This window comes from Thermobia domestica, chromosome 2 (assembly GCF_964235325.1).
Source record: "Thermobia domestica chromosome 2, izTheDome1.hap1.1, whole genome shotgun sequence".
Lineage (NCBI taxonomy): Eukaryota > Metazoa > Arthropoda > Insecta > Zygentoma > Lepismatidae > Thermobia > Thermobia domestica.
The window spans coordinates 134,489,945-134,516,945 of NC_137455.1; the positions used below are offsets into that span (position 1 = coordinate 134,489,945).

At 35.9% G+C, this 27,001-nt stretch overlaps 1 pseudogene across 1 annotated transcript in view; it reads left to right on the top strand.

Moving 5' to 3' along the window:
- The window catches only part of LOC145679184 (myrosinase 1-like), a 99,310-nt pseudogene that overhangs the window by 36,647 nt on the left and 35,662 nt on the right, over positions 1-27,001 (top strand). Inside the window, exons 4-7 of the transcript XR_014130489.1 lie at positions 5,458-5,580; positions 6,210-6,393; positions 12,113-12,207; positions 13,615-13,762. The product of XR_014130489.1 is annotated as a myrosinase 1-like (transcript). The remainder of the gene's footprint in view (positions 1-5,457; positions 5,581-6,209; positions 6,394-12,112; positions 12,208-13,614; positions 13,763-27,001) is intronic.

The window sequence follows — 27,001 nt, forward strand, 5'->3', positions numbered from 1 at the left end:
CGGTGAAGGAAAAAATTTTAAATACTGACCGGGAAAGAAGGATTTCGCCTTAGAGGTACCTAATAAAAAGTTTTTGTTTACGTGTTGTGAAAAAGGTGCTAATATTCATCGAAAGTTGAAGCATGTTTGTGGAGACACTGCTCTTGGTTACTGTATTGTGGGAAGTATATGCGTGTGAATTTATGGTAAAATGTGGGAAGGAGGTTCAACTAAAGTTCTGTTAAGGTTTATAAGCTCAATTTGTATAATTTACAGTGTTAGAGAAACTGAAGTATCACTAGGAAAAGTGCATTCAAATACAATGAGATAATGTATATAGAACGTACACAGAATTTCAGTTTGCTGCCACGTCGCCTTCCGTATCAGACCAGAAACTATCCAGCTGACCCTCATATAGTGTATAGTTAGAAAGAAGAAAAGGGGAAAAGGTAGTCATTGATATATTCTCAATAATAGTTCAGTTTTCAAATAGCATTGCTTTGCCACAAAAAAGTTATCTATTTAAATTGCAACTTAAATACACAAAAAGGGGATCTATTAGTAACATGCAGTGTTCTCTTGCCACCGAATCAACTGAAAACTACGTACTTTTGCATTTTTCTCCCTAACACTGAACTTTACTTTTTTTAATTGTTTGGTACAATATAATAAATTTTGATCTTACTTCACAGTATATGGTCAAATCGTAATATAAAAGCGAATTGAATCTCCACTTTACATGATCTCTGACAGGGATGTACACAGGGGGTGGAGTTCTGAGAATCCGGACCTCCAAAATCCCGAATTTTCTATAAATTTAGTCTAATTTCAGGAATGATTTTAGAAATTTTAATATAATTTATCCGCACATTGAATTTGAACTCTCTTCGAAAAGCTCTGGACACCCTCCCACAAATAAATTCCTCTGTACTTACCTCATCTCTGAGATCACTTTGTAATTTGAGTTTTCATATCATTTCTTGGACCTTTTTTCGCAGTAGAATTTACTATTTATAATTTCTCCTAGTACAGGGTGTCCAAAAAGAATATACCCTTTTCAAAATATTATTTTCGGATCGCCTAATATGATATTAGAATCCTTTATATACACAAAAGCAAAGTAATATATCAAAGTATTTTCTATCTTACCAATATTCAATAGGGCACCTTTTGTGATACGGCAGATATCTAGTCGATAATCCATTTCCTCCCATACTCGAATCAACATGTCTCTTGTAATGACAGCAAAAGCTTCTGTGATCCCCTTTCCCAACTCCATCAGATCTGGAGGCAATGATGTGACAAAGACGCAGTCTTTGACAAAGCCCCATAAAAAGAAGTCGCATGGTGTCATATCTGGAGACCTCGGGGGCTATCTCAACAACGCTTCATCATCAGGACCAGTACGACCTATCCAACGCTGTGGGAGATGTTCATTCAAATACTCACGTTATTTTGGAAGTGGAATGGAGCTCCATTCTGTTGAAAAATGAAATCTCGGGAGTCCCTTTCAAGTTGTGGTATCAACCACATCTGTAGCACATTAAAATGCAAGTGTTCCGTTACAGTTATTTCTGCAAAGAAATATGGTCCAGGATGTTTGCCGAGGGTGTTCTGAACCCCAGATTCGAACATTACAGTATGCCTGTTGACTTTGCCGTTGATATGGAAGATCGCCTCATCACTGAAGACTACCCTGTCCCGAAAAGCATCATTTTCTAGGAATCCGAGGGGCCGCGGTAGCTCAGTGTCAGAGCGTTATCTCTGGTGGATGGGATGCTTGGTTCGATCCCAGCTCGCGCCAAGTGAGCTTTGTGATGGATAAACACGGTGTGCGTGGGTTTTCTCGCGGTTCTCCCGTTTCCTCCCACTTTATTCATTCCATCATTTAATTCATTTCTCATCATCACGGTTTCTTTTAACCTAGCCGGCATAACTGTGAGACATAAAACTTAATGATTTCATTTTTTCCCAGAAATCCGAACGTGTCCATCTTGAAGACAGTGCGATTTTTTTTTTTTTTTTTTTTTTTTTTTTTTTTTTTTTTTTTTTGTCATCTTCGGTGAGTGTTTGCACAAGTTGCATTTTGTAAGCCTTGAATTTCAAACGCTTATGAAAAATATCCGAGGCTGCTGAGTGGGGCAATGCTAACTTACGGCCCGCTTTCCGAATTGATTTCGTGGAGGTGCTCAAAGATTGCCGAACTCAGTCCACTGTCTCCTCTGAATGTGAAGGACGATCGGTGCTTTTGCCTTTGCATAGGCAATTTGTCTCCATGAGTTGTATATGTCAATGCTTAACCTTCCTACTACCGTGGGGTCCTATATGACCCCAACCTAAGTTTAACAGTGTATAACTCGCGTACTATATTATATTAAAAAATGAAAAACATTGGATTTTCATGTTTCCTTAGGAACTTCATTTTTGTACATTGTGATATTCTTTTGTGTGTATGTGCGCGCAAGTTTCTCTACTTCCTGCACTGAGTACCATTGGGGTCATATAGGACCCCAGCAATTATTAATAACTTTTTTTATTTTTCCGATACATGCCACTAATTACTCGAGGTGGAATTTGACAAGTCCCTCTTCAATTGTTTTCTCGAATGTATGAGAAGCACCATGGCATCAAAGAATCTATATTGCGAAGACATAGCAAAAGTTTTGAATCAAGAAATCATTGATTCTGACTTTTCGTCAGATAGTGCAGGTGATGATGTTTCATCTACTGACGATGGTGAAATACATGAAAATTGGGACTATAATGATATAGATGAATATGATTCAGATTCACATCTAGCCTCTAAAGATACGTGTATGCTTGATAGAAGCAAAAATGATACCTCAATATTTGCCATTTACAGGTAAGTATATTCTAATGGACTTCTACTTTTGTTGCATATCTATTTTTGTCTATCATTAATGTCAATTGATTTTAGTATTTTATGTAAATGGTGAAACACAGTCCCACATACTATCACGTAGTATAAAAGTTCAAAATAATGATTTGTTTTGTTTTGAGTTTGGCGTCCCCCGTTATGCTGTGGAGACTAAAGGAGACTTAGGCCTACTGAGTGTAATGGAATCCGAACCAATTGTTTTTCTTTCAACTGTACTCCTACCGGAAATAGAACCTGGACCTGGGTCGGAGGTAAGTGTGCAAACCTTTAGATAAAGCGGGGATCCTGAAAGTAATGAGAAATAGCTCCTACTTGAAATCGTAGCCTTGCAATATCTGCTGTATTTCTTGTTCTGATTTATTAGTTTTCCGAAGATTCATGAAAGACACATTTTAGAATTGTTTCTTCATTTGATAATATATTTTCCCATTTCATTGCTTCCTTTTTCTTATCTTTATTCAATGTTGTAGAAAAAGGAACTGAAAAATAGACTACGGATACTCCGGCTAGCCTAAAGATGACGGCGATGATGAGAATAAATGTAACAGCTGATAGAAAAAGTTGGAGGAAACGGGTGAACCCCAAGAAAACCCATACACACTGTGTTTGTTCACCACAAATTCTACTTGGCGCGAGCTGGGATTGAACGAGGAATCTCAGGCACCAAAGTTGAAGGTGCTACCAATGAACTACCGGGGCACATTATTCAATTTTGTTTCTGAATAATCCACTAAAATTGTTCCTAATGAGCACGATCAACTACGATGATAAACATATTTCAATCCTTTTTCTGTTTTTGATCTTGATTTGTGTTAGTTATCTTTTGTTACTGCAATTTCCCTTTCTTTTATCCTATGAGCCCCCATTTTCTTTTCAGGTCGAAGAATGAACAAGAAATCTACAATAGTAATCCACTAAGGACTTTTCAGAATAAGACTCCGTCTCGCAATATTATCAAAACTGGAAATAGGGCTTACACGTCATAGTATCAGGAACGTGGATACGGTTCAATCCGCTTTCGAGCTTTTGATGAAACTCAATAGTCTTGAAACTATTTTGAAATGGACAAACAAGGAATGCTCTATCACATATGGACACAAATGGGTGTATGTTGATAAGGGTGAACTTCAGTGTTACATATTGCTTCTTATACTGGCGGAAGTATACAAAGCACACAATGAATATTTGTGCACACATTTCAGGAATAAAGAAGTTGATCGACCTATTTCCAACAAATCAATGTCAAGAAACATTTACACAGACAGCCCGACTCCTCCGGTTCAATGACACTCAACAACGACGCAAAATGGTAGTCCGTACAAATTATTTCAAATTAGAGACGTTTTCGATGCTTCGGTAAGTACGTTACAGAATGCATATGTAGCTGGTGGTAACATTATTATTGATGAACGATTAATGTCATTTCAACGACGCTGCCCTCTCCGTCATCAGCTTCAGTGCTTTCAACGTTTTCATCTTTGGTTTTCGCTCAATCCTGAATGGAACAGCAGAAGTAATTACAGAAGGAGAATATTCTTGAACTAGCCAAGTCTCTAACTACACAAAACCGACTTCGGCGTTCAGAATTCCCGTGTATATCTTCAGAAGCCAATAAATATCAAAACGTGGTCGTTGTCATTTCTTTGAGCGGTCTGTTATGGAAGACATACGCAAAGATTCAAGATATACGTGTGTAAGCAACACTGAGTTATTGTTTGTTTTCAAATGTGACAGCGACTAAAAACGAAAGTATAATTTTGTACAAGTTCTTTTGTGAGTATTTTTTTTTAACGTTTCTTGCAGATCAAAATTTGCTGAGCAAAAAACCTTTACTTCACAGGTAAACAAATATTTAGAGAACTGTTTTAGAATCAAATTATGTATCTAAAATAGGGAATTAGACTAGAAAATTTAGCTATACTACCAATTATCATCCAAATTATTAAGTTTCCTTATGTGCATACCCGTACTTAATTTATATAATTGCAATAGATTATCAATTTATAAACAAATTAAGCATATTATGTGAACAGAAAAACTAAGTTAATAACATAATGTATAAATAAACACGATAAAATGTATAAGTGGGTACCATTAAATGTTTTTTAAACAAAAAAGGCTGAGTTTCTTCAATAAATGAAATGGGGTCATCAGTGACCCCAACGGTATTCAGTGTAAGGAGAAAATTCCGGTAGTAGCAGGGTTAATGGAGTTCTTGTCAGGTGGATCATTCCCAAACTGTCACCGAAAGTTGCGTTGAATTGTGTTAATTGACGTTGTCTTTGCATACTCCATAGCACAAAATACCTTCTGTTGTTATATTGTTGCTTTCTTTAAAAAATGTGGCTCTGAAAACAGCGGGTATTGGAGTATCAAATAGCAATCCTAGACACTGACATTTCTCTGTACACACTGGACACCTAGAGAAATTAAAGAAACAACTACAATCTTTTTCGGACACCCTGTATTGTAAGTTACAAGAAAACAATTCTATGTAGACCCTTTTATGAGCTACGTACATGATAAATTCAGCATTGACAATAATAGATTAAAATTTAATTCCCTGAATTTGTTTCTAGATTACGTTGTTTCATTGGGATTTGCCTCAATCGCTTCAAGATCTTGGAGGATGGGCTAATGATATTATTGTTGATTATTTTGAAGATTTTGCGAAAGTAGCCTTCACGGAATTTGGTGATAGAGTGAGTACATATTCATATTGTATATTATTTTACGTCCAACTTGAATTGAAGCAGTAAAGATGCTATAGTGAAGCCACAAAATTTATTTTAGAATCATGAGGAAGTTTTTCTACTAATGTTACGGAAAAGCTTAGATTTATAACCTTTTTTTCAGTAACTACTCATATCTTATTTTGTATGGAACCCCTTAAATTTGAATAGTTTTACTGATGCCTTTACGCAATTACATCAAAGGAGAGTTTTCAGACAAATATGAATAATTAAACACAATTTCATCATATATTTTGACTATTTTAGATTAGCTTGTCAGTGAAGCCAAGTACTTTCTGTTTATCATAAACTCTGTGAAAAAAGCAACAAAAATTCTCAATAAGATGATATGAAATCTGGGACCTCTCAATTACTAAATCAAGAAGCTTTATTCGTTTAACTGTATTTTGTGTTTCTTGTAAACTGTCCTTAAAAAGTTGGCGTCATTCACTAGCAAACCACATGATCTGCCACTAGGAATCGAAGCTGAGTCTATTATTATTATTATTATTATTATTATTATTATTATTATTATTATTATTATTATTATTGATACTATTATTATTAACACTAACATATGTTGCATATAATTTTTAAAGGTCAAACTGTGGACTACAGTCAATGAACCGACCCTGTTTTCCGTTGACGCATATGGAGGTACTGAGGGAGCACCAGGGATAAATGCTCATGGCATTGGAGAATACCTTGTGGGCCATAATATCATTAAATCACACGCACGTGTGTATCATCTATACGACAGAGTGTTCAGAGAAAGTCAGCAAGGTACTGAGACAATGTTGAGACAAGTGGATTATATACTATAGTTACTCTCAATATTATGATTAAATAAAATTACATGAACGGTGTATGCATGGTACATCATAACTAAGCTACTCGTACTTTTATACTTTTTTCCACTTCACACATGCTTATGCATTCTTACTTTTAAAATTGAACTTTTTTCGATTACAATTATTTGTTCAGGGGGATTCTTTAATATGGGAATGGAAGCTCATATTCTTATCTCTTATATCACATTGCATTTAACTTTAAAGTATAGTACATAAACTAAAATTTCCAGTCCATCGTATATATCGTGAAAGCTAATCGAAAAAGACAAACCAAGTATCTATATAAAATGAAAAAAAATTCAACATGGTTACAATGTAGTAGCATGTTCAAAATACTTAACATTGGAGACAATAGTTCTGACTAGTTTATTACTTTTGTACATAACAGAGATCTTTGATTCAGTAATCACTAAAATTTATGATTTTCAAAAATGGAAAATGTTTATCAAACCGACAAACACAGTACAAAGCTCATTTAACAAGATTTGGCTTTATTTGTATAATTAACTTTTCTACAGTTTTTTTAACTGTAACTTTAGCAATATATGAATCGATTTCAGTGAAACAGCCTCAACAGAGTACGTCCAGGTTGATTTCATATCTGAAGGGCCTGGGCAAAAGGGCGAGTACTGAAAGGCCAAAGTCAAAATGACCCCGCACCAAAAGGACCCTGCGAGAAAAAAGTCAGCGTCAGAAGGGCCTCACGGCAAAAGGGTCTGAGTCAAAAGGGTCCTACGTCAGAAGGGCTCGAGTAAAAGCGACTCCATGTCAAAATAATGCCTGAGATCAAGTATAAAAAGCTTATACTGAATTTGATCACCATATTGAATTTTGCGAAGTAATGATGCGAAATATTAACAGTAACATTAACGTAAATGACATTGCATTCTCTAATTCTCGGCATTGCATTCTCGGAAGCAATATTTAGGTAAACCATCATAAGTGTCACTATTGGAGTCACGAAAACCCACTGAATGATGGAACTTGGAACTTGATAACCAGTATTCACAGAAACTGAATGTTTGGGTACGAATGATGAGAATCATAATTGACCCTCATTTATTGACGACAAGCTGATAGGTGAGAAATATTTGACAATGCTTCGTGAACAGATTCTCCCTGCCATCCAGGTCTCTGCACAGAATTTTAATCGCGTGTGATCGAATGGCTTGCAAGATTTCCCGATCTATCATCCATGGATTACTTTCTACAGGTGTGCATTAAGAGCAAGGTGTATGACACCAAACCGCACACCCTGAATGACTTACGACATTCCATTGCCAACGAATCAAGAGAACTTCCTCCGGATATGCTAGACTTGCATTTTCCAATCTTTATGATTGGTTGTCCTATTGTTAAACAATCGATGCATTCTGTAAGTAAATGCCACGTTTTCTTGTTCGTGCTCTCTGTAATTTGAAATGTACAGTTAACTACAGAATGTAGTGAACCTTCTTTCAGATAATTCTAATCTTTTAATGTCAAATGTAGCATATCCTATCTCGTAAAGGAATGACGTGAAGTCATAAACGAGTTCAGATTCTTGTTTTTGGAAAGTTTCTTACTTAAATCGCATCTATGCATGTACTTTCCATTTAAAAAATATTATATAATATCAAATATGACCGAATCCAAGATGGCTACCATGATGTGCATATTCCCACTCAATGCAGTTTTTGCACTAATACCCACTTCCAACATTTGTTTTTCCTCCGTCCGTGCATCTCGTTATTACTAGTGTGTCCCGATACCTTTTCTACTAGTGCAAATGTCTAACATAGCACACATTATTTCGTAAAGGAATGGTGATAGGTCAAAAGCGTGTTCAGATTATCATTTCTGGAAACTTTCTAACAAAAATTGATGTGTCATATATAACCCGTTCTATTTAAAAATATTGTGTGATATTCAATATGGTGGAATCTAAGATGGCTGCCATGAGAGCCACACATCCATTTAACGCAGTTTTCGCACCAATACCCATTTGCAACATTTGCTTTTCCTCCGTCATCGCGTTTCATTATTATTGACCTGTCCCAATACTTTTGACTAGTCTGTATACAGATCCACACAACAACAACAACAAAGAAAAAACACGTGTTCTCCAAGGAATATTTTAATATCAATTAGCATTTTTATACTTTGATCTCAGGCTTTTTTGACGTGGGGTCGTCTTCACCTGGGCACTTTTGAACGGGGTACTCTGACGTGGGGCCGTTTTAACTCGGACTCTTTTGTTACGGGCCCCTTTTGACGCTGACCTTTTTACCGTGGGGCCCTTTTGACTCGGGCTTTTGAGTCGTAGGTTACTTTTGACTTGGGACAATATTGACTCGGGCCTTTCTGTATTTGCCCCTTTGTCCGGACCTTTCTGACGTCACACTACGTTAACACTAAGAAACGCATTAGTTTCCTTAAACAACATGAACTTTATACCCCATCTGGACATCGTTTTAATGTTTTATTGTGATTAACACTTTATTACAGCCAATATCGTATATCTATGTGTTGAGTTCATAGACTATTGTTCCTATATTCAATTTTATCTATTTCTACATATTTAGGGTTTACTCCCAAGGTTCTGCTCTTGTTGCTGAATTGTATTAACGAAAAGGATAGTAAGGGATAATACAAACACGCAGGTCCTAAGCGGGATTCGAACCCGCAACAGACAGATTTTGCGATCCTTAGCAAATATCTTATAAGCTCGATAGCAAATATCTTATTAGTTCGACAATCCCAGTAAGTTCAATTTTGCCTGTTCAAACTTGAGTGTATCCTTGCAGTATGAGGGTAGGCTATACTGGAGACGAGACACATGCATCTCAACTTACAGTACATCGAACCGAAGTCTTCCATAGCAAAAGCGAAAAGGAGGACACCATATCGTATTAATGTACCATATCATTGATATTTAGATATATATTATGACTCGTACTCATAAGGGCTTGGGGATTACCATGAAAATTCCCGTCTTTAAAGGATGGCAAATACTGGTACATCCAATCAAAACATTAGTACAAAATCCCTTGTATCTGTACAAGGGAAATGGTTTTTCCTGTTTGTAAACCTTCTTATAGTTTGATGTTAACGACGAATGGATATTGATTCGCATCAATTGTTTACATCATTGCTTCTCAATCTGGGGGCGTGAAATGAAGTGAAATGATATCTTTCAGTTTTACGTCTCACCACGAGCGTGCCCGCCGGGAGATAAGGGGGACAGTCCCCCCAGAAATTGTCCAGGAGAGGATTGTCCCTCTCAGAAAATTGTATAGCAGGGATTCTTCCCCGAATACCTCGGCAAAATGATGAAATACTGGAATGGGAACGTCGATTTCATTTGATGATTCCTGGAATGGAGAAGAATTACAATTTAATTGAAGAAAATTCTGGAACAATTACCGAGGTATATAAATGAAGTACAATACATAGCGAGACTGTATTAGCTACATCGAAAACTACCATAAAGGGTGGATATTTTCATTTGCAGCAAAAAGTAAGTTTCGAAACGTGCTTTTATTAGATTCTAATTGAAAGACGCAGTTCTAAGTACGTATTTTTATTTTGCACAGCTATCACTTTGTGGAAGATTTATAACTTGCTTCCAAGTTAAAATATTTCGAATCTCACTTAGTACTTATCAAAATTTTCATGGTAGTTTCCGATACTTCTGCCTTGAGCTTTTATCTTTAGTCTTCCAAGAAAGTGGCCAGAGATGAACCTCTACACTGAGCCATCGCGGCCTCAGTGGGGTCATGAAATGCAAGCAAAGGGGGCGCAAACTACTGACAAAAATAAGGTGTAAAATTATTACGATAAATAGCACTTCTTATGACAATTTATAATTTAGCCTTGGGAAACTTCACAGGTTGTCTTTCCTATTCCCATTCAAGATCTGTACATTATTGAAAACCGAACATTTATGCAAATTAAAATTCTTTACAAAATCATAAACAGTAAGATAAAATGCTACTTCAGTGCATAACGCAGACTTCAAGAACTTACCAAGCAGGAGCAGTTACTGTTATTATTATGAGCAACCTCTGATTTACATGAACAGTCGTCTTTTAAATCAATTTACTGTACATTTTTCAGTTCTTAGAATATATAAATATTAATCTTGAATTACGCCTATCAAATATTAATTATTCCATAACAAATTAGCTAATCGACGAAAACCTTGATAACTGCTGAGACCTCGTGAGCAAACAAGTAGCTAATGTATTCATGTGATTTCAGGTTTGATGCCCAATGCGGTTAAATGTGGTTGTAGTTTCACGTTAATTTATAGATATCTGGTCGTATGGTCCAGTTATTAGAAAAAGATGTTAAATTTGAAATTAACTATAACTAAACAGCACAAAATTTAATCCTCCTGTGTTAATTAATCGATGAAATATCCTTCATAAGCAATTAATACTTATGAAGTAGGGTTGGAATTATAATATCTTACCGCATGGTCAGTGCACTGAAACGCTTTTAGTTTGCTATTTCAACATGCAGCTGATTATATCCTCTTTTTTATGTGAAATTAACTCTTTTTGTAACAACATTGATTTAGATAAGAATTTAGTGGATCAGATTCAGTTATAAAGTAACTTATTGAATTAGGTTGAATCAACAATAAATTGTGAATAATATTCAATACCTAAAATTAGAATAGACATTACAAGTGCTTACATAATTATAACAGAGGATTCTAATGTTGTGGGAGAAGACCAGTAATGTAATACCAGTACAAAAGAATGAAAGAAGGGAAAGAATTATAGCAGCGATGCGCACGAGTCGAGAAATGTCTGGAATCTTGACTCGACTCGATTCGAATTCGAGTCGAGATTCGAATCAAGATACACTTCGAATCGAGACACACAACCGTATTTCTCGACTCGAAAATTCGAGTCGAGACTCCTCGTAAAAATCTCGACTCCACTGAAAGTCTCGTAAATATTTCAGAGCGCATCACCCCCTCCCGGAATTTACGGACTATGTGTGCACATGTGATGCCAACTCTCTCCAGCGATCTACCAAGGATCTTTGCGTCCATGCCAAGACGCGTTGCCCTTGTTATCCGTGCCTGGCTGATCTGTGCATATATTTTAATTCGTATATTTTGTCTCGACTCGAATTCTAGTCTAGTCGAGACAGAAACTGTCGAGTCGAGACACGAGTCGAAACAACATTTTCTCGAGACGAGTCGAGACAGGCTTAAATCTCGACTCGATTCGACTCGTGCGCATTCCTAATTGATAGAATTTTATTGTCAAAACTCACTAGTAAAAGGGAAATGTTTAACTAGCAGAATAAATGAAGATGAACCTGAAAGTATTCAATAAATCAAGCGATACAGTATATAAAATAGATTATATTTCTATACAAGAAGGGCTTCGAAATATTAAAGGAATTCAAAGGTTCTAGCTAGGGCTTAAGGTTATCTTGTCAGATCACAAGTTGAAGCTGACTGAAATGATATTCAATTGAAAAATACAACTAGGAGAAAAGTAGAATATAACAAACTAAATACTAAAAAGATGACAAATGGAGGAATAATAATAATAATAATAATAATAATAATAATAATAATAATAATAATAATAATATATTTACTATTCGCTTAGTTGAAAAAATGTAAATAATTCACTGCTTTTCAGGCCTTATTGGAATGTCTATGGGATTTGTGTGGTCTGAACCGAAAACAGATTCGGAGGAAGACAAACAAGCCGCAGAAACTTCAATGCAGTTCTCTGTAAGTAAGATTCGGTTACAAAAATAATGCTAATGAAATTTTAATTAGAAAGATGTTGAAGTTTATTTCATTAAACGCAAATGATCGAAATTAAGATTTTACGAGTTAATAATTTGAAGTTCTGTTCTTGAGAACTTTGACTTTCGTATTCTAGTTGAGCTGAGCGAAGCGAAGCTCTTATACTCGGGTTAGCCGTTTGGTTGTCCGCGAACTCCTCCTAGACCGTTTGGCCGATCTCAACCAAACTTAGCACGCTGATAGAGTATGTCGTGCTGAGTGACAACATAGGTCGAAATCAAAAATCCGATGTACCATCGAGGAATAATCACCGAAAAACGCTTGCATAGACTTAACATGGGGAAAAAGTTTTCACGCGATTTTTTTGTCAACAATTAAAAATGGCATTTATTATTGCATAATGACCAGGAATGATTACGTAGTTTAAGCTCGCTCAGCTCATTTCATTGCAATCGGGTATATACATTGCATTCCTAGTACAAACATAAAATCTCGAAATGATGTCTGGAATCTCAATATAAAAGAAAATATTTTTTTATATATGAATATATATATGCATGTATATGTGTTCCAACAACTACGTAGCGCCTGAATCAATTTCAACCAAACTTATTTACAATCTGAAAAAAGAATACTTTATGGGTAGGACTCCGAGCATCCTTAGAGGAGAGTAGGAAGGTGATGTCATGTAAAAATGATCTTGAACGACCTATGTTAGTGTGGAATCCATAGTTTTGGAGGCAGCTAAGATGAATAGTGATATTCTCAATGCCGTTAAAGTACAGATTCAACCCCCCATTAGCACCTTGAGGGAAAGAAGTGGCATGCGAAAATTATTAAAAACGACTAATATTATTGTCGAGGCCATAGTTTTCGGGGTTACTAAGCTGATTGGTTTCAGTCCAGATACATTTAAGTTACAGTGTAGTCGAGGAGATAAGACAAGCATAGCACCCCTAGGGGATAGGAAGGATGATATGTCAAAATAATCGGAAACGACCGGTAGGGCTTTTCAGTCAAATCCGTAATTTACAGGGAAGCTGAGATGAATAGTGATAATCTCGATGCTAACAAATTCAATCTTATTAGCAACCCTGCGGGAAAGGAAATGAAAAATAAAAAGTCCAAAGTGACTGCGATTAATGTCGAATCCATAGTTTTCGGGGTCCCAAGTTGCCGTGGATTGTTCGTCGTTATTTATAGTGACACGTTCGAGTTCAGCTTCTGTCGGCATGGGTTTGAGAAGTGAGTTGCCGATCATATTCTCAATTTACCACACGTGTCCATGTTTCCAAAATTACGATTATAATGGGAAGAAATAGGCAATTTCTATGATCGTTTTCGCCACATTAGAATCGATGTTTTCTGATTGATTTCCTGACTTTCTAGGCTGGTTGGTTTGCTCACCCAGTCCACAGTGAAGAAGGTGATTACCCTCCGGTAATGAGAGAAATAATCGACCGCAATTCTTACAATGAAGGAAGAAACAGATCACGGCTTCCGGTATTTACACCAGAAGAAGTAGAGTACATTAGAGGTAAGAATGAATTAAGTCAATAGTAATTGGTGCTTTACTGTATCATACGTTAAAAAATCTAAACAGAATTGTTAAATACTCCTTAATTCAGATTCGCAGACATTAAAGGCATAATTGAATGTCTCAATATGAGCGTTAACTGTTGGAATATTCACTAAGTCCAAAAAAGAGGAACACTGGAATACGATTAAAGTCGATTGATGTCAAATCAACATCTTTAAAAATTCAGCTCTGTCTTAGTTCTAATGATGACAGTTCCATATTCTGTAGACGCTCATGTGATGTTCCGTGGACGATACTGATTTGCAGGAACGTAGTTGTGTTGTAACTTATTTTATAGCTTTTGTTATTTCCAAATGCTTTATTAGGGCTTTTTTTTTTCTATTTTCACTGTAAGTCTAGCATATCATCTAAGTTTAGTCACAAGACATGTAAATGAACGTATTTGAGGCACCTGGTATTAAAATCCGCCACATCCATTTCGATTAGTTTCGAGTAATCTCGCAAAACGTGCAGTAAAGCTCCATATAAACGCGTACAAAGTCTCATATTTCAACTATTTTTTTAGTATGAAATATTAAGATTTTTAAACAAAATTCTGTTTCCTTGAAATTCCTTATATAACCAGCAATATATACGTAACTCAATTTCGGTAAAAAAAAAAAAAAAAAAAAAAAAAAAAAAAAAAAAAGGCGGCTCTTGATACTAGGCTCCTCATTTGTTTTTAATCATAATTGAAGAGAAAAAAAACAATTTTTGACAATTGCAAGACTGAAAATACCAAGAAATGTTTTTACCGATGGAATTTTTAACAATGATTACTTCGTTAAAACATTCATTCAGATAAGAGTCATTCCACCTCGGATCGTCCACTCTCTCCCAGTGACCATCATGGATTTTCATGAAAAGTTGTAGGTATACACATAAGCTGGGTAGTATCAAACCAAAGTTATAACAAGAAATGCACCACAGTACGTAGGCCAAATATTTGTCGAAATGAGCAATGTTGCCCGCGGCCCATTTTCAGTGTCTCAACTTTCTCATTATGAATGACATCAAAGTGAAATTTACAGGATTTACAGAACTCAGCACAAAGTTTGTACTAACAGCAGCAGAATGATTTTCCAGCAACAATTCTGGCTAATATATTCATTTCAAAGCGAAAAAAAAAAGGAATAGCACAATTCTGGTAGCTCGTACGACGTTCTATACTTGCATACATGAAGACAGGGTGCGAATTACCGGGGGGGATGAGGGGGATTTTCCCCCTCAATCACATTTTGTTCCCCCCCAAAGAAGTCAGCTGAAGTATCCCCACCGGGGATGCTCGCTTTCCCCCTCAAACTATGCTTAGTATAACTCCAAATTTCACTGATTTTTGTTGTTTCTTGTAAATTTAATCTTCTAGCTGTATTTCGAAATGATCGATGTAAACTATTCAGTTTTGGTCATTTCTACTTACCACCTAATTACCTACTATTTTCAACGTTGTTTAGTAGAACTATATTATTATGACTACCAGTGGCGTGGCGTGACACTTTCACAGTTGTTACCGGTTGTTGATATATATCTAGTTTTTCAATATCAGAGAATCTAGTACTTTTTTCTTTTAGTGTATCAATCATTTCAGACTAAATGCATTGGCAACGATTTTTTAGGGAGGGAGTCAAATGCCACTTCATTTACCTTGATCTTTTTGAAAAGTGTGGCTCTTCAGGTTCTTCCATTTTTTACTAAATGTAATCGAAACCGTCTCTCAATAATCTTATATATTCTTCAAAATCACCTATTTTTTTTCTGCAAAAACTTACATCATGAATTTCCTTTTGTAAGATCTTGAACAAGAAGATTTCTTATCTTGATCCTATAACATAAAACAGTTCAAGTAAAAGATTGAAGTCAAAACTTTGAAGGGTTTGGTAGAATTTTGCTGCACGAACTCTAGTTTGAGAATCTCATTCGTCGATGTTTTCGCCATGGATTTAAAGAGTCCTAACAGTTCATCTTTAAAGCTATACAGCACATCATTTATCCTACTTATATAGTTCCACCTTGTGTTTGAGGCTGTTGGGATATTTTTGTTGACTACACAGGCCGGTAACCAGGCCAAAAATGTAGGGGGGGGCGATCCAACCTTTTCATACTTCATCACCATATTATAGTTCATTTGCAAGCCTACCGTGAAAATTTTAGGGGGACCTGTCCCCGTAAACCCCCCTGGATACGGGAATGTGACTACATAGTCCAAAGCATTTTTTTTAAGACTTCGAGAATAAAGAAGCAAGTCACGATATAATTTTAGAAAAGAACTTACACCCTTTTGTACAGTCAACGGACTTTTCTAACACTAAATTAAGCCTATGGGCATGATAATGAAAAAAAAATAGACTTCTGTATATCTTTGTTTAACAAGAGGCTGCTGCTTCCTACCTCACCAACCATAACCGAAGCTCCATCGTATGTTTGAGAAACAAGTTTTCCGTATTGAAAACTAGTCAAACTGTCAAACATAATTTGGGACAGTTAAACTATGGTATGAAGACGATTGCACAGTTCTTTTTCAACACATCAAACTGCATCAAAGTGCTAATTCAACTAGTAGGCTAGAGGCTAGAGCTGGAAATTTGCTGAATCGAAAGTATTCTATACTAAATTAAAAACAAAATATTTTCAACTTAATTAGCATAAATCCTAAATAATAATAAATATACGAATTAGAAGGAGCACCGGGAAACATCTTTACTTCACTCTAATTATCATTACTATGAAATTGTAAACTGTTAACACAATGAAATAACTTTACGAATACGGAAATCACAGCCAAGTTTCCATACTTGGATTAGGAAGCAAACGAAACAGTATAGTTGGATCACACTGCCAGCTCGATCCTATAGCGAGTGGAGAGCGAGTAGAGTAAAAACGCTGATGATATTCTAGATTCTCTTTGTTTTGACAGGGAAAGTTCCTATTTTTTCCTGTTCCACTCAGCCGAACGGTAACATAAGGGTCATTCCGAACGTCCAAATACGAGCGCGCAGGAGGCTTCTGGCTAGCACGCTGAAAGGTGCTTCTGGAGTGAATGACCGCTATCGGGGTTCGCGTTACCTCTGAAATCTACGGTATCAACAACAGTAAGTTCCTATTTGGTGCTGGCAATCAGGGCCGGCGCGAGGGGGGGTCGAGCCGTGCCACCGCCCAGGGCGGCACGTCTAGTGGGCGGCAAAATTTGAAAAAGAAAAGAATACTATTAAAATATAATGCTGTCGTAATAGGCCCACATGGAAAAATAAAATTGAGTTCCCTGAGAATGTAATTAAACTTACTTCACTCACATTCAGGAAAATACTCACTCAGGAAATTCAGAGCATTCCCCTTCATTTCCAATTATCAAACTACTAGCCACAGGTATCTCTTCAAGATTTCCCTTGCAGCGGCGTAGACAAGATTTTCAGCTAGGACAGATAAGATTGTCAAGTGTTTTTTTATATTTTTTTCTATTCAGCAATATTCTAATGCTCCACTCCAAGTACTCAAAAGACACACTCCCGCTTGAGACATGCCGTTCTAGCCTACAGCACCTCTAGAGACTTTTAGGTTCTAGCAGCGAGTTTTTAACCAATTTACAAATTTTTTCATTATCATATCTTATCAACAATATATATATTTATATATAATTGTTTTTATATTTAAACAATACAAGTTTGACTGCGTCATGGCCGAACACATTAAAAGAACCATGGGAGGACAAAATAAATACCACTACGAAAAGACGTCCATTTTTTTTTTTTTTATTCCAATTCTTAGTGAGTAAATTGAAAGTAAAATACTGTTTTTGTTGAGAGCTGCAACATCTTACACTATAATGCTAGTGTTGCAGTCTTCGCAGGAAAACTCGATATGTACAAACTTACTGATGGGGAACGTCTTCAAATAGTCGAAAAATGTTTGATCGCCGCTTCGGGCGCATGGTTTGCCTCTGTTAAATACCAAATCCGGACGTTCAGTGATTTTTTGATTCTTTTCAAGGAAGAGTATTGTAATGAGCACATCAAGCGGCTCCAAAAGAGAAACTTACAATCACTCCGGTATGATCGCTCCAAGTATGGGTCCCTCTTGGACTATGCTTGGAAAATCATTGAACTATATTATCAGATAGCTGAACATCCCTCTCAGGCCGAACTGGTAGATATTATAGTTAACGCTCTTCCACCCGATGAGTCCCGGGCCATAGCGTCCCACTTGTTCCAAACGGTGCGAGAAGTCACCTCACGTCTGGCTGCCTTGTGCGGCAAGGAAGTTGGTGGTCCACCAAAACGATACTTCGCCCGACAGGCCAAGATTTTAAAACCAAAGAAAACAAAGGTAACGGCAAGTTGTCAGACAGATTTCCTGAGTTATACCCAAGCTGGATCTCGTTATCCTAGTGGGTATGGCTCAGAAAACAACAATAATGGCCGGCGACTATTCAGGAATCGGCCCATGTTCAACAATCGCCGGAGTTATCGTCCCTATGACCGTACCAACATGGAATCGAACCCGGATAGAGGCGATAACACCCGGAGGAATTTTAACAGGACGTACGGAAGAAGGGAGAACGGTAATAGTCAGGGTAATAATAATAATAGTAATAGTAACAATAATGTAAATCGACCCCAGAATTCAGTCCCTTCGCAAGTGCGTGGTAACGGTGAACCTAGAGTAATATTAAATGGGAGTAATAGTCGAGAAACTACATCCTAATGTCATCTGATGTGCTAGTCGACGGGTGAAGCCTTACGAGTTGTGTATGTCGATTTCTCAGTTAGAACTTCTATCCGTTCTATTGCTATGTGAACACCACTGAAAAAAAAAAAGTATCGGAACTCACAATTTTCGGAATTTAAAGATTTTCAACTGTACAGAAGATAAACGTAGCGAATTACTTGCACAATACCCCAAGTAGACGTAATATACTGTCCTAGTGTGACTGGTAACGTTTGAATGGGATGAATGAGTGTGTTAACTTAACAAGCATCAGTAGTTAGTATTCCCAATTAGCAACATTTTGTTATTGTAACAAAATTTTGTTAATGGGCCGGGGAAAACTGTAATGTACCATTACACTAGACTGTACACCAGATATTTCTGGTACAGAGCAAAGGATCGTTCGTTTTGTACAAATTGCATATAGTAATGGAGAATGGCTTGTAAAAATTTGCGAACACTTTCTTGGTTTCGTACCAGTAAAAGGCATCACTGATCTAGAACTGATAGAAGTAATAATTAAACAGCTAAAAGAAATGAACTTATATCGAAGACATGAAGGGCCAAAGATATGACAATAGTTCCAATATGAAAAGCAAAACCAAATTCCCAATCCTTCTATGTTCCTTTACTAAACTTTGTCGTTAACGATGCAGCCAAAACATCTCAGTCCACCGTTTCTTTTTTTCTTTTCTTTTTTTTTTTGTATACTTAAAAAAAATATGACTTCTTTTCTGCGTCAGTTCAACCTTGGGTCATACTAAAGGAATATATTAGCAGCCTCACTTTAAAACCATTCAGCACCACAAGTTGGGAGAGCCGAGTTGATGCTCTGACTTCACTTAGATATCAAATAGAGGTTTATGAAACCTTATTTCTAATAAATAACGATAATAGAATACATAGAATGGTCACCTATGATGCTCTGTGTATAGCAAACCAGCTGCGTGACGTTACTTTCCTTTGCTCTTTCGTTATTTGGTATGACTTTTTACTCCACCTAAACATAGTAAGCAAAAATCTCCAAAACATTGATTCTCGTGTGTTGAATGCAGTCGGGGTTTCTTGAAAATATATCTGAGTACTTTGAAAGGAGCTGAAATGATGCAAAATTTCAATATATCTTAGTTGATATGATTTGGCATCAGCATTAGATATGGATGACCCACGGATATGGAAAAAGAGAGATTCAGTACGAGGCAGAGGATGAAGCTATTGAAGATCCACATAACAAAATACAAGATCGATTTTCATTACTACTTCTACACGTGATTGTGTTAGCTTTAAGAGAATGGCTTGAGCAACTTAAACATTACAGCGAATATTTCGATTTCCTTTACGATATAAGTAATCTGAACGATATGCCACCTGAACATTTGTCTGAAAAGTGCCTGCATTTTAATATGCAAAGAATCAAAAGATATTAACTCCAGTGATTTGAAAGACGAACTGAAACTATTAACCGCTATAATTAAGCCTAAAAGTTCACCAAAAGAGACTAAAATCAATTAAGGAATATGACTTTGCTCCCTATGTCAGTGTTGCAGTTATGATTGTGTTCACCCTACCAGTAACCGTGGCAAGTAGAGAAAGAAATTTTTCGAAACTTACTCTAAGCTTATTAAAACCTATCTACGTTCGTCCATATCTCAAACACGTTTAAGTGGTCTAGTGATGATATCAATGGAACATTAATTGGCTGAAACATTGGACTACGCGAATGGGATAAAGGAATTTGCTCATACCAAAACAAGAAAAGTTTTTGCAATTAAAGTATGTTAAATTTGTGTATTTCTATTGTGTTTTAGTACATAATAAGTCTTAAGCTAATTACTTACTTTTACCGTAATATTTGATTCACTATATTATCTTTTTGCTCCATACTCTATTGCAGCGTTTCCCAACCGGTGTGCCGCGGCACACTGGTGTGCCGCGAATGGACCGCTAGTGTGCCGCGAGTAAATCGAAACAAAACTATTAATTCTATAGCAACCAAATTGCAGGACATAGGAAAAAATGTATATATATTTGTATTTCACATTACTATGAATTTCTACCATGGAAAAAAATACAGTAATTGTAATATATTATTCTACATCTATTACTGTGTAGCAGAGAGTATTTCGGCTCGTACACATTTCCATGGTTAGCTGCTATATTACGTTTCAATTGAGTCATACTAACACCGAGAAATGGAAGCACTTGTACGGCACGCGTCAAGTGAACGTTGGTAGAACACTCATTCGCACGTGAATGACAGAACAACACTTTGTTCAACAGCTGTGTTTTGACTTCGACGTATCGTAAGCTGTGTGATTGGAATAATATGCACTGGTTTTGGTTAAAACAGCAAAGTTAAAAGTACAAGACATTTGTTTGTTCGTTCGTTATTTAGTGATCTTCGATCTTAGTGAAAGGTTGGATACAGTTTTCGAAAAAGAAAGCGTATTTTTAGAAATCTGAATCCTATATTTCATTGCAATTGTTTTCTATTTTAAAATTAGAATAAAAAATAAGCATAATGAATTAGCATGGGTGGAAAACCAGTGATCTAGCTTTCATCTCTGTGAGAAGGAGATCAGTAATCACAGAAAAAATTACCATGGTATTTTATATTTGCAAATAAAATAATAATAATAATAATAATAATAATAATAATCTATGAATGTGCCGCGAGAATTCAAGTTACACCCGTAGTGTGCCGCAAGTTGAAAAAGGTTGGGAAACGCTGCTCTATTGGAAACACCTTTTGATATAAAGTCCGACTAAAGCACATTTAAAAAAATCCTGTATGTCCTGCTATATATCACGTACAGCGAAATCGATCATACTGAATATTGTGTCATGTATGGAGTTGTTTAAATTACATAAGCATTCGAGAGAGGTAGTTCAATTTTGTGTTTACTTTTCCTTTTCATACATGTTTTTAAATATGGTATCTTACTTTTTCTTAATACCTGAACGTCTTCTGTCAAAATAAGGTTTGCGGATTAAAGGGGCGGCATTTGAAAGTACCGCCCAGGGCGGCAAAACTGCTAGCGCCGGCCCTGCTGGCAATGTAAATGTGGCATAGGCCGTCCGAACTTTTTTAAAAAAAGAAAGAAAGAAAGAAAGAAAAGGAAAATATGTAAACATCTCCCCATGTTGATGATGAAATTTAGAGACATATGAAAACAACTAAAAACTGCCGCATTTTTACTGTTAGCGCCGGTAACAGCGGTAATATGCACTACACGCCCCTGATGACTACGGTTGTTACTTGCAACTGTACCTTCGTACCCTTCAGTTCGTCATCGTTTGTGAATTTGAATGTACTAATTGCGTATAACAAAGCCACATATAGATTTATAAATGTTCTTAACGGTTGGCCAAGAAGAAGTAAACAAATAGCTTCTTCTACCATACTTGGCGAAGTTCGGATATGTCATATTCATCCTCTATATTTGTATCGATTATCATCTTATTTTAATTTTTGTTATAACATGTTATTTCATTTTCCAGTGTACTCTTTGTTAGTACATGGTCTTCATTCCCTAGTAGGTGTATGCAACTCAAAAGTTGCATTTAATTTGTGATAATTAGCATAGTAATCACTGCTTTTACAGTTTACGGAAATGAACTTTTGAAACTGTACTCAAAATCTGAGATATAGGTATTCTCTCGTGAGTATATGTTAACGTACACGCTGGGGGATATGCTCCTAGTGAGCAGACATATTAATGAAGGTGATTTTTAGGTGAATAAGCGAATAATTTAAGATTTGTTTCAGCATTTGTTAATACGACTGGTTCTCCGTGTCATTGTCCATGTCTGTATAAGCATTTCAACTGGAGCGGGTTTTTTTAAAGTTAACCCTTCATTTTTCCATCTTTTCGCTGTACAGTTTGCTGTCCATGCGATTAATGTTGTCTGAAAAACTTCAGTGTAATGTTTTACTTTATTTGAATAACGTAGCCCATAGTGAATCAACTCATCTTCAACCTAACAGTAAAGTAATTTTTAAGTGTTGACTTTCCGTGCCCATCATGGAATCGATATTTGGAGAAAAAAGTCGTGATGAGCACAGCTTTAGCGGGAAGTAGAAGCACAAGCTCGAAATTTGAATTGAGAGATTTTAAATATTTGGCCTTCGATTTGACCTTGATGTGAGAAATCGGGACCAGCAACAATCCATTTCTTATTTGATAGGCTAACATCTAGATTTTCTTTAAAAAGAAAAAAATGTCCGGTTTAACTGATAATTTTAGTGGTTTTCACAAGACTGAAGTAGGTTTCTTTTCGCAACCTGTATGTATTAATGCAAAGTGGAAGCTTTCAATATGAGTGAAAAAATTAACATATGCTTGTGATCATGGCTATCGCTCGAGCCGAATTATTAACTAAATAAACCTTAGAGAGCTACGGGGACAAGAGTGAGTACAACATTAAAACACGTTCAGAAAGATTTAGTGGGGTGTGTGTATGTCACACAATATATATGTGCATAGTTATTGTCGGTAGATTTATTAAATTAATAAATCTCTTATTTATTACACATGCCACACACACACACACACACACACACATATATATATATATATATATATATATATATATATATATATATATATATATATATATATATATATATATATATATATATATATATATATATGGGGAGTAAGGCATTTATTGTTTCATTTTGAAATTTGAACCTTCAGACTATGTCCTTTGGCCTAATTTTATCCCCCCCCAATATAGGTTATCTAATTCGCACACTGCATGAAGACCATATCATATTGTAAATGTCATATAAATTACATCTTGTTACTGCAGGGTATGTGAGAGTTATAAATCTGTAAAACATAACTAATTGATTTAAATCTCGAACGGAAACATAATGCACCAAGTCGTCGCACAGTGGTCGGAAACTTGGAAAAAGCGGACAAAAATAGTTTATTCCCAAACAATGGAAGTTGAAAAACGTCTGTCTATCGTTCTATAAGTAATTGTCCTTTCTAAATCGATTGCAACTACTGCGAAAGTGATTAGAAGAACCCCTGCTGCAATACGTGCAGTTATATATACAGGGTGGTCCAAAAGTGTGTTTGAAATGAATATATCAGCCAGAATTGTTGCTGGAAAATCATTCTGATGCTGTTAGTACAAACTTTGTGCTCAGTTCTGTAAATCTTGTAAGTTTCAGTTTGATGCCATTCATAATGAGGAAGTTGTGAGACTGTGAAAACGTGCCGCGGGCAACATTGCTCATTTCGGAAATATTGGGCCTACGCACTGTAGCGCATATCTTATTATAACTTTGAGTTTATTTACAGGAATGCTTCTAAATTTGGTATTTTATCTCTTGATACTACTCAGCATATGTACAACTTTTCATGAAAATCGATTATGGTCACCGGGAAGACCTTTGAAAATTGGTCGATCTGAGATGGAATGACCCATAAGCTAATTACAAACAATTGCTTCTCTTAACTTCTCTTCGTTATGATACTATCTATATATTAAAATTCTAGGTTTATATGTTTGTCTCCAAAGAAAAATTTATACGTCTGTCTCCAATCCTTTCGACAATGAGATCTCGATAAACCACAAGTGCTAGAAACGTGCCGTTTTCGCTGCTCTATTCCGAATTTTGTGTAGACTGTCCAGTTCTAATCGAATATTTTTAAAGAAACGTGGCTGTTATTTCTTTATTACATTTTTTAGGGGTACACTGGAAGTGTTGAAAATTTAAAAAAAAAATCTTATCCTATGAGTTATACATTCCAACACAACATAGTTGTGTACAGGGCTTGTATATCTCTCAGGCTTTTGTTTCATGGTCAAATTATAATTATAAAGAAGGATATCCATTTGTCCAGGCTAAGATGAATCTTTATTGTTTGGAGTGCTTCGCCCAGTGAACACCATATATTACTGGCATTATAATTAATTGTGTATGTAATGTATTTGCTTATTACATACTGCATGCAAGAAGAAAGAAAACACTGATCACACATGAATTAGAAACTCCAACCGGAAGTAGGTTCAATTTTGTAAACGGTGCGAGATATTGAAAAAATAAACGAAAAAATCTGCCATTTCTGGGATCCCTTGCCGATTTTTATCAAGACGTCTTTCGCTTATGTCTGTAAAGGGACATATACAGATGTTGTGAGAAATGACAAGGAGATTCATGCTGATATGTGAATGATGCGCTGTGTAGAGAGCGCAAGATCAGCTAGTTTCCTTAAAAAATATATGTATAATAATTGCGATCATTGAAAACGAGAGACAATTACTACTACCTTCTACTACTACCTTCTACTACTACAATTACTACTACTATTACTTATAAGCTTGTACAAAATTTAGGATTAACATTTGATATTCAGGGCTAAAAACTAACCGAGGAAAATTACTCATATAAACGTCATAGTAGTGGTTGATACGTAATTAGGTAAAAAGATTACGATGGTTGAGTATTTGTTGTGTCTTGTGTTGCAAAATCCAATTACTGCATCTAGAAGAAGCCGTCAAAATTGGTGGCCAATAGGACCATCATATATAAGAGCTGCCATAAATAATTTGTTCAAATTTATCCTATTCATCAGGCCTGCATTCAATCCGATTTCTTAGAGGGGATTGAAATTAATACTGAAGGGGCAAGGAGACACAGCAAGGAACATCATAAAGCTGTTTATTTATTGAAGTTAGTGAAGCTTTTACTATTCGACTCGATTGTAATTTTTGTGTCTGTCCGTCCGAATGTTGCTCGATAACTCTCGTAATACTTATCCAATTCTGATTAAACTTATTATGTGCCCTCCTTCCACTGGCAGAATTAACCCTATTATTTCGCAATCCATCATGAACAAGGGGATAAAATCAACCCCATGCTGCAAGTTTCCGCATGTACTCCCATGCGCAAAAAATATTGCGCGTATACTGTAACTCACAATTTTTCGCAATTATTCCATTTTCCATATGTTTATGGGTAAAATTCAGTTATTAGTACGTGGAGATAATAGAAAGCAATCCATCTAAGGAGACATTTCCAAAAAATATAATAAAATAATAAAAATACAAGCAAAAAACAAAATTATGTTCGGTTTTGTGTATACTGGCAATGATGTTTTCGAGGGAATTTTTGGAGTAGCACAGCACGTTTGCAGAGGGAATAACAAGATTAGTAGGAGAAGAGCTGAATCAAGGAACTGGAAATTGGAGTAAAATATTGCATTTATTGGCTTAAATCTAGGGTGTAAATTGTCTGCCAAATATAAATTAGCTTCTGTAAGCAAGATGTTATAAGGAAATATATAAACAAAGAGAAAAACCGTTGTCTTAAGTTTGGAAGTGACATGCTCTATAGCCATGAGCATTTATTTCTTAAGAAAAAGATAGACAACAAAAGAAAATCTGTGTGGTCAAGTGGGTAGAGTGACGGACTAGTAATTCTTATACTGTTTTGACACCAGATCGAATCCCATCCGGTCCTGTTCAATTTTTTTTCTTTACAAAACATTGTAGAAAGTGTATAATTTTTATGTTAATAAGAAACGAAATAATATAATAATGAAATAACTATTTGTTTTCCTGATGACGTATTTATTCAGAATTAGCTTACTATTTATTACTAATAGCGATTGTTTTTAGTTTATGGTATGGTATGCTTAACCGTTCCCTCTCCGTTTTTACACAGCTTCAACTCACTGCGAGTGTCTGTGAGTCAGGAACTGGAAAAAACAAAACAAGAGCAACCTGCAGCTTTACACACAGCGTGAGGAACACAGTCATAGCGATAGCTCGTTGTCATGAAGAAAAAAAACTGTTCTAGTGTTTCTGTGTGTGTGTTTCTTTTTAAAGTATTGACTCTCTCTCTCTCTCTCTCTCCTTTTGTTTCATATCCACAAGTGCAACAAATGCAAGTCTGTGTGAAAAAAAATCAAGAGTGCTTTCTTTAAACAAAACTAAATTTTACAGCTCTCTTTGTGAGGAACGCGAATGCTTCCAAAAGATGCCATGAATATTAACTATAATCGTACCGAACTATACAGTAGCGTGAAAAACTGATAATAAAATGATGTAACATGCATAAGCTTTTTTTCCTAGAGTAACCACACATTAAACATAACAAATTAAATTTTTGGGATTACAAATTATCACATTACGTGTCGGTGTAGGCCTATTCGTTTTCACATTCGCGCGACGAAAGAAGAAAGTGTGGTGATAGTTATAAAAACCGAATACCAGATTTCAATAAATTCAAGTTACATGGCTCCTACATATCGAAAAAAAATGAGTTTTCGATGTCTGTCCATCTATTTGTCTCTCGGTTTGTCACGCTTTTACACGCACTCAAATAGAGGCCATACTGTTCAACGTATCTGCACCGAATTCTAGACATAACGTTTTAATAACATAATATCTTTCGAATTTTATGTCCTTCGACACCTAAAAGCAAGGGTAATTTACTGAAGGATTAAAATTTAAAATAATTCAATTTTCTCAAAT